Source organism: Phyllobates terribilis, unplaced genomic scaffold, assembly GCF_046119375.1.
Source record: "Phyllobates terribilis strain yellow unplaced genomic scaffold, ASM4611937v1 Scaffold_416__1_contigs__length_1633014, whole genome shotgun sequence".
Lineage (NCBI taxonomy): Eukaryota > Metazoa > Chordata > Amphibia > Anura > Dendrobatidae > Phyllobates > Phyllobates terribilis.
The window spans coordinates 198583-212405 of record NW_027363176.1 but is presented as its reverse complement, the minus strand read 5'-3'; the positions used below and the strand labels follow the sequence as shown (position 1 = coordinate 212405).

At 45.7% G+C, this 13823-nt stretch overlaps 8 non-coding genes across 8 annotated transcripts; all 8 read left to right on the top strand.

The window, feature by feature from the left end:
• Positions 1-95: 95 nt before the first annotated feature.
• On the top strand, positions 96-286 carry LOC141227303 (U2 spliceosomal RNA). Its single transcript, XR_012294353.1, has one exon. It is a non-coding gene; the product is annotated as a U2 spliceosomal RNA (small nuclear RNA).
• A 1121-nt stretch (positions 287-1407) lies between these two features.
• On the top strand, positions 1408-1598 carry LOC141227291 (U2 spliceosomal RNA). Its single transcript, XR_012294352.1, has one exon. It is a non-coding gene; the product is annotated as a U2 spliceosomal RNA (small nuclear RNA).
• Positions 1599-2713: 1115 nt separating this feature from the next.
• On the top strand, positions 2714-2904 carry LOC141227279 (U2 spliceosomal RNA). Its single transcript, XR_012294348.1, has one exon. It is a non-coding gene; the product is annotated as a U2 spliceosomal RNA (small nuclear RNA).
• Positions 2905-4019: 1115 nt separating this feature from the next.
• LOC141227268 (U2 spliceosomal RNA) lies at positions 4020-4210 on the top strand. Its single transcript, XR_012294341.1, has one exon. It is a non-coding gene; the product is annotated as a U2 spliceosomal RNA (small nuclear RNA).
• Positions 4211-5325: 1115 nt separating this feature from the next.
• On the top strand, positions 5326-5516 carry LOC141227255 (U2 spliceosomal RNA). The gene has a single exon (XR_012294335.1). It is a non-coding gene; the product is annotated as a U2 spliceosomal RNA (small nuclear RNA).
• Positions 5517-6628: 1112 nt separating this feature from the next.
• LOC141227243 (U2 spliceosomal RNA) lies at positions 6629-6819 on the top strand. The gene has a single exon (XR_012294327.1). It is a non-coding gene; the product is annotated as a U2 spliceosomal RNA (small nuclear RNA).
• Positions 6820-7931: 1112 nt separating this feature from the next.
• LOC141227231 (U2 spliceosomal RNA) lies at positions 7932-8122 on the top strand. The gene has a single exon (XR_012294321.1). It is a non-coding gene; the product is annotated as a U2 spliceosomal RNA (small nuclear RNA).
• Positions 8123-9237: 1115 nt separating this feature from the next.
• LOC141227219 (U2 spliceosomal RNA) lies at positions 9238-9428 on the top strand. The gene has a single exon (XR_012294310.1). It is a non-coding gene; the product is annotated as a U2 spliceosomal RNA (small nuclear RNA).
• Positions 9429-13823: the final 4395 nt, after the last annotated feature.

The following is a 13823-nucleotide window of genomic DNA, read 5'->3' as shown; positions in this document are numbered from 1 at the left end:
AACATGTCTTCTTAACGGGAGTCCAGGAGCTCATCTCCACAAATGGACTTTTCAGGATCCTTGGGTGGCTCCGTAGTTTGAAACCAATTCTGGTTATCGCTTCTCGGCCTTTTGGCTAAGATCAAGTGTAGTATCTGTTCTTATCAGTTTAATATCTGATACGTCCCCTATCTGGGGACCATATATTAAATGGATTTTTAGAACAGGGAGATGGAAAAAGAGCTTGCTCTGTCCACTCCACGCATTGACCTGGTATTGCAGTATCTCCAGGACCGGTGCACCCCTTCTTTAATGCAGTTTCTAAAATCAGAAAGAATTGAATTCAATGTTTTTTGTTCATTTTGCTTGTTTGTCGGATTTTGGGATGGACTCTTTGGCTTTGCTTTTCTTCTCCTCATTGGATTTTTCATGTTCAAAGTTGCAGAAGCCAGATTACAAGCTCATTTTGGTTCAACTTCAGCAACTGTGCATTGCATTGCCATGTAATGTGATGAAATGCTATCTTTCTAGCTCTCCCTTTTTACTTCCTTTTGGATAAACAGACATATTAGGCAAGCATTTTGGAGCTTTCACCTAAATAACTACAGGTGGTGAGATAAGCTGCACAATATAATTGACCTTTCAGTATATTGTTGCACACACACCATCTATTTAGCAAATGCCCTTGTTATCAACAGCAGCCTTTTAAACTCACCTGAGCTAACAGGTATGTGCGCTGGTTACTCTGCTGCACTTAAAATTTCTTTTTTGGTTTGCTACAATGCCTTTTCTGAAACGTTGTCTCCTTCTGCTGGAACACTGACTTCTTTCATTTAATGCCTGCAGACTATAAAAGAGAACCCAACCCAAAAAGTTTGGTTGATTAGTCTGTGGCATTCTGTTAAACTGTTGCTTATGGCGGTCTCTGTGAGCTTCTCAGCGACATTCAGCCAGCCAGGTATCCTGCCTGCAGTAGATGGAATGTGGCAATGGAACGCTGGCTGCGCGTGTCATAATAGGCTCTGAGCCTTTATATACCTGTGCACAGCAGCAGCCACCTTCAGTCTGCTGCTGGACAGCCAGCAGCAGCAGCAGCAGCAGCAGGAGAGGTATGTAATCAGGAGCCCTCCTGCTAAGGGTAGACAGCTGCTCGTTCCACCCCACCCCCCGCCTTAATTGGTTCTCCTCCCTTCCAACGGTGTTGAGGCGGGTGGGAACAGCAGGGGGTGAAGGTGCTGTGTTTAAAGAGGTGGAGTTATGCAGATCTAAAACGCGTGGATTGCAGCAGCAGCAAGCCGAAAAGTGCAGGCATGTAAGGGATCTAGAGGTTGACAACATGTCTTCTTAACGGGAGTCCAGGAGCTCATCTCCACAAATGGACTTTTCAGGATCCTTGGGTGGCTCCGTAGTTTGAAACCAATTCTGGTTATCGCTTCTCGGCCTTTTGGCTAAGATCAAGTGTAGTATCTGTTCTTATCAGTTTAATATCTGATACGTCCCCTATCTGGGGACCATATATTAAATGGATTTTTAGAACAGGGAGATGGAAAAAGAGCTTGCTCTGTCCACTCCACGCATTGACCTGGTATTGCAGTATCTCCAGGACCGGTGCACCCCTTCTTTAATGCAGTTTCTACAATCAGAAAGAATTGAATTCAATGTTTTTTGTTCATTTTGCTTGTTTGTCGGATTTTGGGATGGACTCTTTGGCTTTGCTTTTCTTCTCCTCATTGGATTTTTCATGTTCAAAGTTGCAGAAGCCAGATTACAAGCTCATTTTGGTTCAACTTCAGCAACTGTGCATTGCATTGCCATGTAATGTGATGCAATGCTATCTTTCTAGCTCTCCCTTTTTACTTCCTTTTGGATAAACAGACATATTAGGCAAGCATTTTGGAGCTTTCACCTAAATAACTACAGGTGGTGAGATAAGCTGCACAATATAATTGACCTTTCAGTATATTGTTGCACACACACCATCTATTTAGCAAATGCCCTTGTTATCAACAGCAGCCTTTTAAACTCACCTGAGCTAACAGGTATGTGCGCTGGTTACTCTGCTGCGCTTAAAATTTCTTTTTTGGTTTGCTACAATGCCTTTTCTGAAACGTTGTCTCCTTCTGCTGGAACACTGACTTCTTTCATTTAATGCCTGCAGACTATAAAAGAGAACCCAACCCAAAAAGTTTGGTTGATTAGTCTGTGGCATTCTGTTAAACTGTTGCTTATGGCGGTCTCTGTGAGCTTCTCAGCGACATTCAGCCAGCCAGGTATCCTGCCTGCAGTAGATGGAATGTGGCAATGGAACGCTGGCTGCGCGTGTCATAATAGGCTCTGAGCCTTTATATACCTGTGCACAGCAGCAGCCACCTTCAGTCTGCTGCTGGACAGCCAGCAGCAGCAGCAGCAGGAGAGGTATGTAATCAGGAGCCCTCCTGCTAAGGGTAGACAGCTGCTCGTTCCACCCCACCCCCCGCCTTAATTGGTTCTCCTCCCTTCCAACGGTGTTGAGGCGGGTGGGAACAGCAGGGGGTGAAGGTGCTGTGTTTAAAGAGGTGGAGTTATGCAGATCTAAAACGCGTGGATTGCAGCAGCAGCAAGCCGAAAAGTGCAGGCATGTAAGGGATCTAGAGGTTGACAACATGTCTTCTTAATGGGAGTCCAGGAGCTCATCTCCACAAATGGACTTTTCAGGATCCTTGGGTGGCTCCGTAGTTTGAAACCAATTCTGGTTATCGCTTCTCGGCCTTTTGGCTAAGATCAAGTGTAGTATCTGTTCTTATCAGTTTAATATCTGATACGTCCCCTATCTGGGGACCATATATTAAATGGATTTTTAGAACAGGGAGATGGAAAAAGAGCTTGCTCTGTCCACTCCACGCATTGACCTGGTATTGCAGTATCTCCAGGACCGGTGCACCCCTTCTTTAATGCAGTTTCTAAAATCAGAAAGAATTGAATTCAATGTTTTTTGTTCATTTTGCTTGTTTGTCGGATTTTGGGATGGACTCTTTGGCTTTGCTTTTCTTCTCCTCATTGGATTTTTCATGTTCAAAGTTGCAGAAGCCAGATTACAAGCTCATTTTGGTTCAACTTCAGCAACTGTGCATTGCATTGCCATGTAATGTGATGCAATGCTATCTTTCTAGCTCTCCCTTTTTACTTCCTTTTGGATAAACAGACATATTAGGCAAGCATTTTGGAGCTTTCACCTAAATAACTACAGGTGGTGAGATAAGCTGCACAATATAATTGACCTTTCAGTATATTGTTGCACACACACCATCTATTTAGCAAATGCCCTTGTTATCAACAGCAGCCTTTTAAACTCACCTGAGCTAACAGGTATGTGCGCTGGTTACTCTGCTGCGCTTAAAATTTCTTTTTTGGTTTGCTACAATGCCTTTTCTGAAACGTTGTCTCCTTCTGCTGGAACACTGACTTCTTTCATTTAATGCCTGCAGACTATAAAAGAGAACCCAACCCAAAAAGTTTGGTTGATTAGTCTGTGGCATTCTGTTAAACTGTTGCTTATGGCGGTCTCTGTGAGCTTCTCAGCGACATTCAGCCAGCCAGGTATCCTGCCTGCAGTAGATGGAATGTGGCAATGGAACGCTGGCTGCGCGTGTCATAATAGGCTCTGAGCCTTTATATACCTGTGCACAGCAGCAGCCACCTTCAGTCTGCTGCTGGACAGCCAGCAGCAGCAGCAGCAGGAGAGGTATGTAATCAGGAGCCCTCCTGCTAAGGGTAGACAGCTGCTCGTTCCACCCCACCCCCCGCCTTAATTGGTTCTCCTCCCTTCCAACGGTGTTGAGGCGGGTGGGAACAGCAGGGGGTGAAGGTGCTGTGTTTAAAGAGGTGGAGTTATGCAGATCTAAAACGCGTGGATTGCAGCAGCAGCAAGCCGAAAAGTGCAGGCATGTAAGGGATCTAGAGGTTGACAACATGTCTTCTTAACGGGAGTCCAGGAGCTCATCTCCACAAATGGACTTTTCAGGATCCTTGGGTGGCTCCGTAGTTTGAAACCAATTCTGGTTATCGCTTCTCGGCCTTTTGGCTAAGATCAAGTGTAGTATCTGTTCTTATCAGTTTAATATCTGATACGTCCCCTATCTGGGGACCATATATTAAATGGATTTTTAGAACAGGGAGATGGAAAAAGAGCTTGCTCTGTCCACTCCACGCATTGACCTGGTATTGCAGTATCTCCAGGACCGGTGCACCCCTTCTTTAATGCAGTTTCTAAAATCAGAAAGAATTGAATTCAATGTTTTTTGTTCATTTTGCTTGTTTGTCGGATTTTGGGATGGACTCTTTGGCTTTGCTTTTCTTCTCCTCATTGGATTTTTCATGTTCAAAGTTGCAGAAGCCAGATTACAAGCTCATTTTGGTTCAACTTCAGCAACTGTGCATTGCATTGCCATGTAATGTGATGCAATGCTATCTTTCTAGCTCTCCCTTTTTACTTCCTTTTGGATAAACAGACATATTAGGCAAGCATTTTGGAGCTTTCACCTAAATAACTACAGGTGGTGAGATAAGCTGCACAATATAATTGGCCTTTCAGTATATTGTTGCACACACACCATCTATTTAGCAAATGCCCTTGTTATCAACAGCAGCCTTTTAAACTCACCTGAGCTAACAGGTATGTGCGCTAGTTACTCTGCTGCGCTTAAAATTTCTTTTTTGGTTTGCTACAATGCCTTTTCTGAAACGTTGTCTCCTTCTGCTGGAACACTGACTTCTTTCATTTAATGCCTGCAGACTATAAAAGAGAACCCAACCCAAAAAGTTTGGTTGATTAGTCTGTGGCATTCTGTTAAACTGTTGCTTATGGCGGTCTCTGTGAGCTTCTCAGCGACATTCAGCCAGCCAGGTATCCTGCCTGCAGTAGATGGAATGTGGCAATGGAACGCTGGCTGCGCGTGTCATAATAGGCTCTGAGCCTTTATATACCTGTGCACAGCAGCAGCCACCTTCAGTCTGCTGCTGGACAGCCAGCAGCAGCAGCAGCAGGAGAGGTATGTAATCAGGAGCCCTCCTGCTAAGGGTAGACAGCTGCTCGTTCCACCCCACCCCCCGCCTTAATTGGTTCTCCTCCCTTCCAACGGTGTTGAGGCGGGTGGGAACAGCAGGGGGTGAAGGTGCTGTGTTTAAAGAGGTGGAGTTATGCAGATCTAAAACGCGTGGATTGCAGCAGCAGCAAGCCGAAAAGTGCAGGCATGTAAGGGATCTAGAGGTTGACAACATGTCTTCTTAACGGGAGTCCAGGAGCTCATCTCCACAAATGGACTTTTCAGGATCCTTGGGTGGCTCCGTAGTTTGAAACCAATTCTGGTTATCGCTTCTCGGCCTTTTGGCTAAGATCAAGTGTAGTATCTGTTCTTATCAGTTTAATATCTGATACGTCCCCTATCTGGGGACCATATATTAAATGGATTTTTAGAACAGGGAGATGGAAAAAGAGCTTGCTCTGTCCACTCCACGCATTGACCTGGTATTGCAGTATCTCCAGGACCGGTGCACCCCTTCTTTAATGCAGTTTCTAAAATCAGAAAGAATTGAATTCAATGTTTTTTGTTCATTTTGCTTGTTTGTCGGATTTTGGGATGGACTCTTTGGCTTTGCTTTTCTTCTCCTCAATGGATTTTTCATGTTCAAAGTTGCAGAAGCCAGATTACAAGCTCATTTTGGTTCAACTTCAGCAACTGTGCATTGCATTGCCATGTAATGTGAAGCAATGCTATCTTTCTAGCTCTCCCTTTTTACTTCCTTTTGGATAAACAGACATATTAGGCAAGCATTTTGGAGCTTTCACCTAAATAACTACAGGTGGTGAGATAAGCTGCACAATATAATTGACCTTTCAGTATATTGTTGCACACACACCATCTATTTAGCAAATGCCCTTGTTATCAACAGCAGCCTTTTAAACTCACCTGAGCTAACAGGTATGTGCGCTGGTTACTCTGCTGCGCTTAAAATTTCTTTTTTGGTTTGCTACAATGCCTTTTCTGAAACGTTGTCTCCTTCTGCTGGAACACTGACTTCTTTCATTTAATGCCTGCAGACTATAAAAGAGAACCCAACCCAAAAAGTTTGGTTGATTAGTCTGTGGCATTCTGTTAAACTGTTGCTTATGGCGGTCTCTGTGAGCTTCTCAGCGACATTCAGCCAGCCAGGTATCCTGCCTGCAGTAGATGGAATGTGGCAATGGAACGCTGGCTGCGCGTGTCATAATAGGCTCTGAGCCTTTATATACCTGTGCACAGCAGCAGCCACCTTCAGTCTGCTGCTGGACAGCCAGCAGCAGCAGCAGGAGAGGTATGTAATCAGGAGCCCTCCTGCTAAGGGTAGACAGCTGCTCGTTCCACCCCACCCCCCGCCTTAATTGGTTCTCCTCCCTTCCAACGGTGTTGAGGCGGGTGGGAACAGCAGGGGGTGAAGGTGCTGTGTTTAAAGAGGTGGAGTTATGCAGATCTAAAACGCGTGGATTGCAGCAGCAGCAAGCCGAAAAGTGCAGGCATGTAAGGGATCTAGAGGTTGACAACATGTCTTCTTAACGGGAGTCCAGGAGCTCATCTCCACAAATGGACTTTTCAGGATCCTTGGGTGGCTCCGTAGTTTGAAACCAATTCTGGTTATCGCTTCTCGGCCTTTTGGCTAAGATCAAGTGTAGTATCTGTTCTTATCAGTTTAATATCTGATACGTCCCCTATCTGGGGACCATATATTAAATGGATTTTTAGAACAGGGAGATGGAAAAAGAGCTTGCTCTGTCCACTCCACGCATTGACCTGGTATTGCAGTATCTCCAGGACCGGTGCACCCCTTCTTTAATGCAGTTTCTAAAATCAGAAAGAATTGAATTCAATGTTTTTTGTTCATTTTGCTTGTTTGTCGGATTTTGGGATGGACTCTTTGGCTTTGCTTTTCTTCTCCTCATTGGATTTTTCATGGTCAAAGTTGCAGAAGCCAGATTACAAGCTCATTTTGGTTCAACTTCAGCAACTGTGCATTGCATTGCCATGTAATGTGATGCAATGCTATCTTTCTAGCTCTCCCTTTTTACTTCCTTTTGGATAAACAGACATATTAGGCAAGCATTTTGGAGCTTTCACCTAAATAACTACAGGTGGTGAGATAAGCTGCACAATATAATTGACCTTTCAGTATATTGTTGCACACACACCATCTATTTAGCAAATGCCCTTGTTATCAACAGCAGCCTTTTAAACTCACCTGAGCTAACAGGTATGTGCGCTGGTTACTCTGCTGCGCTTAAAATTTCTTTTTTGGTTTGCTACAATGCCTTTTCTGAAACGTTGTCTCCTTCTGCTGGAACACTGACTTCTTTCATTTAATGCCTGCAGACTATAAAAGAGAACCCAACCCAAAAAGTTTGGTTGATTAGTCTGTGGCATTCTGTTAAACTGTTGCTTATGGCGGTCTCTGTGAGCTTCTCAGCGACATTCAGCCAGCCAGGTATCCTGCCTGCAGTAGATGGAATGTGGCAATGGAACGCTGGCTGCGCGTGTCATAATAGGCTCTGAGCCTTTATATACCTGTGCACAGCAGCAGCCACCTTCAGTCTGCTGCTGGACAGCCAGCAGCAGCAGCAGGAGAGGTATGTAATCAGGAGCCCTCCTGCTAAGGGTAGACAGCTGCTCGTTCCACCCCACCCCCCGCCTTAATTGGTTCTCCTCCCTTCCAACGGTGTTGAGGCGGGTGGGAACAGCAGGGGGTGAAGGTGCTGTGTTTAAAGAGGTGGAGTTATGCAGATCTAAAACGCGTGGATTGCAGCAGCAGCAAGCCGAAAAGTGCAGGCATGTAAGGGATCTAGAGGTTGACAACATGTCTTCTTAACGGGAGTCCAGGAGCTCATCTCCACAAATGGACTTTTCAGGATCCTTGGGTGGCTCCGTAGTTTGAAACCAATTCTGGTTATCGCTTCTCGGCCTTTTGGCTAAGATCAAGTGTAGTATCTGTTCTTATCAGTTTAATATCTGATACGTCCCCTATCTGGGGACCATATATTAAATGGATTTTTAGAACAGGGAGATGGAAAAAGAGCTTGCTCTGTCCACTCCACGCATTGACCTGGTATTGCAGTATCTCCAGGACCGGTGCACCCCTTCTTTAATGCAGTTTCTAAAATCAGAAAGAATTGAATTCAATGTTTTTTGTTCATTTTGCTTGTTTGTCGGATTTTGGGATGGACTCTTTGGCTTTGCTTTTCTTCTCCTCATTGGATTTTTCATGTTCAAAGTTGCAGAAGCCAGATTACAAGCTCATTTTGGTTCAACTTCAGCAACTGTGCATTGCATTGCCATGTAATGTGATGCAATGCTATCTTTCTAGCTCTCCCTTTTTACTTCCTTTTGGATAAACAGACATATTAGGCAAGCATTTTGGAGCTTTCACCTAAATAACTACAGGTGGTGAGATAAGCTGCACAATATAATTGACCTTTCAGTATATTGTTGCACACACACCATCTATTTAGCAAATGCCCTTGTTATCAACAGCAGCCTTTTAAACTCACCTGAGCTAACAGGTATGTGCGCTGGTTACTCTGCTGCGCTTAAAATTTCTTTTTTGGTTTGCTACAATGCCTTTTCTGAAACGTTGTCTCCTTCTGCTGGAACACTGACTTCTTTCATTTAATGCCTGCAGACTATAAAAGAGAACCCAACCCAAAAAGTTTGGTTGATTAGTCTGTGGCATTCTGTTAAACTGTTGCTTATGGCGGTCTCTGTGAGCTTCTCAGCGACATTCAGCCAGCCAGGTATCCTGCCTGCAGTAGATGGAATGTGGCAATGGAACGCTGGCTGCGCGTGTCATAATAGGCTCTGAGCCTTTATATACCTGTGCACAGCAGCAGCCACCTTCTGTCTGCTGCTGGACAGCCAGCAGCAGCAGCAGCAGGAGAGGTATGTAATCAGGAGCCCTCCTGCTAAGGTTAGACAGCTGCTCGTTCCACCCCACCCCCCGCCTTAATTGGTTCTCCTCCCTTCCAACGGTGTTGAGGCGGGTGGGAACAGCAGGGGGTGAAGGTGCTGTGTTTAAAGAGGTGGAGTTATGCAGATCTAAAACGCGTGGATTGCAGCAGCAGCAAGCCGAAAAGTGCAGGCATGTAAGGGATCTAGAGGTTGACAACATGTCTTCTTAACGGGAGTCCAGGAGCTCATCTCCACAAATGGACTTTTCAGGATCCTTGGGTGGCTCCGTAGTTTGAAACCAATTCTGGTTATCGCTTCTCGGCCTTTTGGCTAAGATCAAGTGTAGTATCTGTTCTTATCAGTTTAATATCTGATACGTCCCCTATCTGGGGACCATATATTAAATGGATTTTTAGAACAGGGAGATGGAAAAAGAGCTTGCTCTGTCCACTCCACGCATTGACCTGGTATTGCAGTATCTCCAGGACCGGTGCACCCCTTCTTTAATGCAGTTTCTAAAATCAGAAAGAATTGAATTCAATGTTTTTTGTTCATTTTGCTTGTTTGTCGGATTTTGGGATGGACTCTTTGGCTTTGCTTTTCTTCTCCTCATTGGATTTTTCATGTTCAAAGTTGCAGAAGCCAGATTACAAGCTCATTTTGGTTCAACTTCAGCAACTGTGCATTGCATTGCCATGTAATGTGATGCAATGCTATCTTTCTAGCTCTCCCTTTTTACTTCCTTTTGGATAAACAGACATATTAGGCAAGCATTTTGGAGCTTTCACCTAAATAACTACAGGTGGTGAGATAAGCTGCACAATATAATTGACCTTTCAGTATATTGTTGCACACACACCATCTATTTAGCAAATGCCCTTGTTATCAACAGCAGCCTTTTAAACTCACCTGAGCTAACAGGTATGTGCGCTGGTTACTCTGCTGCGCTTAAAATTTCTTTTTTGGTTTGCTACAATGCCTTTTCTGAAACGTTGTCTCCTTCTGCTGGAACACTGACTTCTTTCATTTAATGCCTGCAGACTATAAAAGAGAACCCAACCCAAAAAGTTTGGTTGATTAGTCTGTGGCATTCTGTTAAACTGTTGCTTATGGCGGTCTCTGTGAGCTTCTCAGCGACATTCAGCCAGCCAGGTATCCTGCCTGCAGTAGATGGAATGTGGCAATGGAACGCTGGCTGCGCGTGTCATAATAGGCTCTGAGCCTTTATATACCTGTGCACAGCAGCAGCCACCTTCAGTCTGCTGCTGGACAGCCAGCAGCAGCAGCAGCAGGAGAGGTATGTAATCAGGAGCCCTCCTGCTAAGGGTAGACAGCTGCTCGTTCCACCCCACCCCCCGCCTTAATTGGTTCTCCTCCCTTCCAACGGTGTTGAGGCGGGTGGGAACAGCAGGGGGTGAAGGTGCTGTGTTTAAAGAGGTGGAGTTATGCAGATCTAAAACGCGTGGATTGCAGCAGCAGCAAGCCGAAAAGTGCAGGCATGTAAGGGATCTAGAGGTTGACAACATGTCTTCTTAACGGGAGTCCAGGAGCTCATCTCCACAAATGGACTTTTCAGGATCCTTGGGTGGCTCCGTAGTTTGAAACCAATTCTGGTTATCGCTTCTCGGCCTTTTGGCACGATCTATCAGGTTTACCTGTGTGGTCTTGCCTGTGAGGTGCTCTTGGTACCCTTTCTCTCGGCCTGGGGGGATCGTTCCTCTTCGGAGGGACTTAACCCCCCTGCTGCTATTGGGAGGAAGGATTAATCCGGGAGCAACGGGAAGGGATCCCATGAAGGCTTGCGCCTTTCAGAGAGAAGAGTCGGTACGTTCCTGAGTGAAGGATGCCGGCAACGCTCACATATTCATCGGGTGATGCCCGGATGCGGAACACCGTGAGGATTGAAGTTGGAGCAGGATCGAGGACGGAGAAGAACTTGGACTACATCTGCCATAGGATTCTGCTTGGAGTTCTGGAGTTTCGGCGGGAAGACATATTCTGCTTCCAGGACAATGAGTACAAGGGGACTTACACCATCACCTTCAAGAGCCAGGGATGCTGTCACCAACTCGTACAAAAGGTAAATGAGAAAAACTACTTAGATGAATTGGATGGACTAACCTTTTGTCTCTTGTATGCCTATGACGAGATCCCTATCGTGGTGCATTTCCCGAACCCCTTTGTGGAGGCTGCAGACATCTCGACCTACCTTATCCGTTATTGTGATGATCTGAGATACCTGGGCACTGTGAAGAACGCGGTAGGCTTCTGGTGCGGCAAGAGGAGGTACATGGCCCGTCTAAAGAGGGACCCAAGCGGAGTGGGAGGAATGCTACACCCTCCCTCAACATTTGTGATCGGTAAGAGCAGAGGCTACTTATTTTACCCTGGAATGCCGGTATGTTGCAGGAACTGTGGACAAATGGGTCATACCCAAACGTCCTGCACGGGCAGGAAAGTAGACCGCTGCAATAATTGCAGCTGTTACGGACATTTAATGAAGGACTGTCCCGCTGGGAGGAAATGCAATCTTTGTGGTGAGGCGGGGCACATGTTCCGAGGATGCCCCAACAGGACCAGGACCAGGACTTACGCAGAAGCTGCATCTTCTGCAGCTGAGCCGATGCGCCCGCCGGTCTTCACTGGCGGGCCGGCGTCGGAGGGCGGTTCGAAGGGCGAGAAGGCTGGGATGGAGCAGGGAGCCGGAGGCCCCACTGGGGCGGCCCCTGCATCGAAGTCCCTTAACGATGGGCGGACCTCGCATGGACCGGAGCGGAGGGGTCCTCCTTCTGGGAGGGTATCCTCCGTGTCGATGGTTCCCGATACCGATCCTGTTGGGCTGGAGGGTGGTGCCCCTGTGCGGTTGGCTACAGGGGACCACGCAGCGATGGCCTCAGGATCTTCCAGGGCGATTAGCCAGCCAGATGAGGGGGCTTTGCTTCTAGGTGACGAACATCAGGGAATCTGTGTTGGTGATCTTATCCTGATGGACCAGTCTCTCCCCCTGGAGGAGGTGGAGGAAGAGGAGGACTGCACCAGTGACCTAGTGGAGTCTGCCCCGAAAAAGAGACGGAATGTCGAAGCCCCAGCGTCTCCTGGAATGTGGCTGGGAACCGTGACCTACGAGGGGGCAACCGCCGGCTCACAGAATATCGAGTCATTTGGGTCCTCTAGCCCGGATGTCCTGGAGCAATTTGGCATACAGGGCTTTGAGTCAGGTGTCCTCATGGAAGATCCACCACCCTGACCTATGAATGCCCACATTAAGACTTGTCTCACTGAATGTGAGGTCATTAAAGAGCCCAGTTCGTAGGGCTGCTCTATTTAAGTACTTAGAAACCACTGACTTTGACATATGTTTATTACAGGAATGCGGGATACAACATGCACTAAATTATAATGACATCAAGACAGATTGGAGACTGGGGCCCTCCATCTGGTCTGGCTCCAATGACAACAAGTCAGCGGGGGTGGGCTTCCTCTGTCGTGGGAGAAATATTGCTATAAATACTGTCACAGAAATAGTACCAGGCAGAGTGGTTTTAGTGCATTTTAAATTTAATGGTTTTACCCTACGTGTAATGAATGTTTATGCTTCCCCTGATAAGCAAGAGAGAATTAATTTATTTGGGATATTGCCATTGTACTGTACTGGGTCATCTCCCCTGATCGTAGGGGGTGATTTTAATTGTCTTTGTGCTAGTGAACAACGAGCGGGGGGTGACCCTTTACGCAAATTGGATAAGTCATGTCATCTATTGAAAGATTTTATAACTGATTTTAAATTATGCGATGCGTGGAGGTCACTCCTGCCGACGGACCCTGGTTATACGTGGTCCGGAAGAGGGGTGTCCTCCAGGATCGATTTTATTTTCCTATCAGATGATTTTAACCCTGTAAAATGTGTTTTAACATCAAATATATTTTCTGACCATAAGGGCTTGGAGGTGCACCTAGAATACCGGGATGAACAGAGGGTCAACAGGGGCCTCTGGCGTCTAAGTACTTACCTGCTGGAGGACCCTCTGATTCGACAAGACTTTGGTAAAGCCTATCAAGCCTGGCGGCGACAAAAACCTTCTGATGCCCCTATGGTAACCTGGTGGGAAAATTTGAAAAAAAAAGTCAGAATGTTTTTTATAAAAGCAGGGAGACGTAAAGCTAGAGAGAAAAAAAGATGTTTTAGTGATCTTAACACCAAACTACAAACACTTTTTAAATACAAAGAGCTAGGGGTGGAGGTGGGAGATGATATTGCTGGCCTAAAAACTGAAATTCAGAACTGCATAGACACAAAGGGGAAAGAGATTATTTTTAACTCTAGAGTGCAGCACTTGGAGGAGGGGGAGAAGTGCTCTCGCTTCTTCTTCAAAAAAGTCATGGATAAAAGAGAAGTGATCACAAATCTAGAGGGTGAAACATCTATGCAGGGAATGTTGAATGCTACTTTTAACTTTTATAAGCATCTTTTTAGTAAAAAGTGTATAGATGAGTCCTTTTTATCTGATGCTCTTAATGATCTCGATTTTAAGTTAAATTTTACAGACCAGGAGTTTTTAGAACGCGATATTGTTTTAGAGGAATTATTTTATGTTTTTAAAAGTTTCTCTAAGGGCAAAGCACCTGGGTGTGATGGACTACCTGTAGAGTTTTATCTTACTTTTTGGGACATTTTAAAAGAGGACCTTTTTATGCTTTTTAAAGAAGTTTTTATTTGTGAACAGTTGCCATTTTCGTGGAGGAGAGGAGTGGTGTCTTTGATATATAAAAAAGGTGATCGCAGTGCTCTAGCGAATTGGAGACCCATAACTCTCCTAAACGTCGATTACAAGGTACTTGCTAAGGTGGTTGCAAACCGGCTCAGGAATGTCATTGCCAAACTAATCCAGCCTGAGC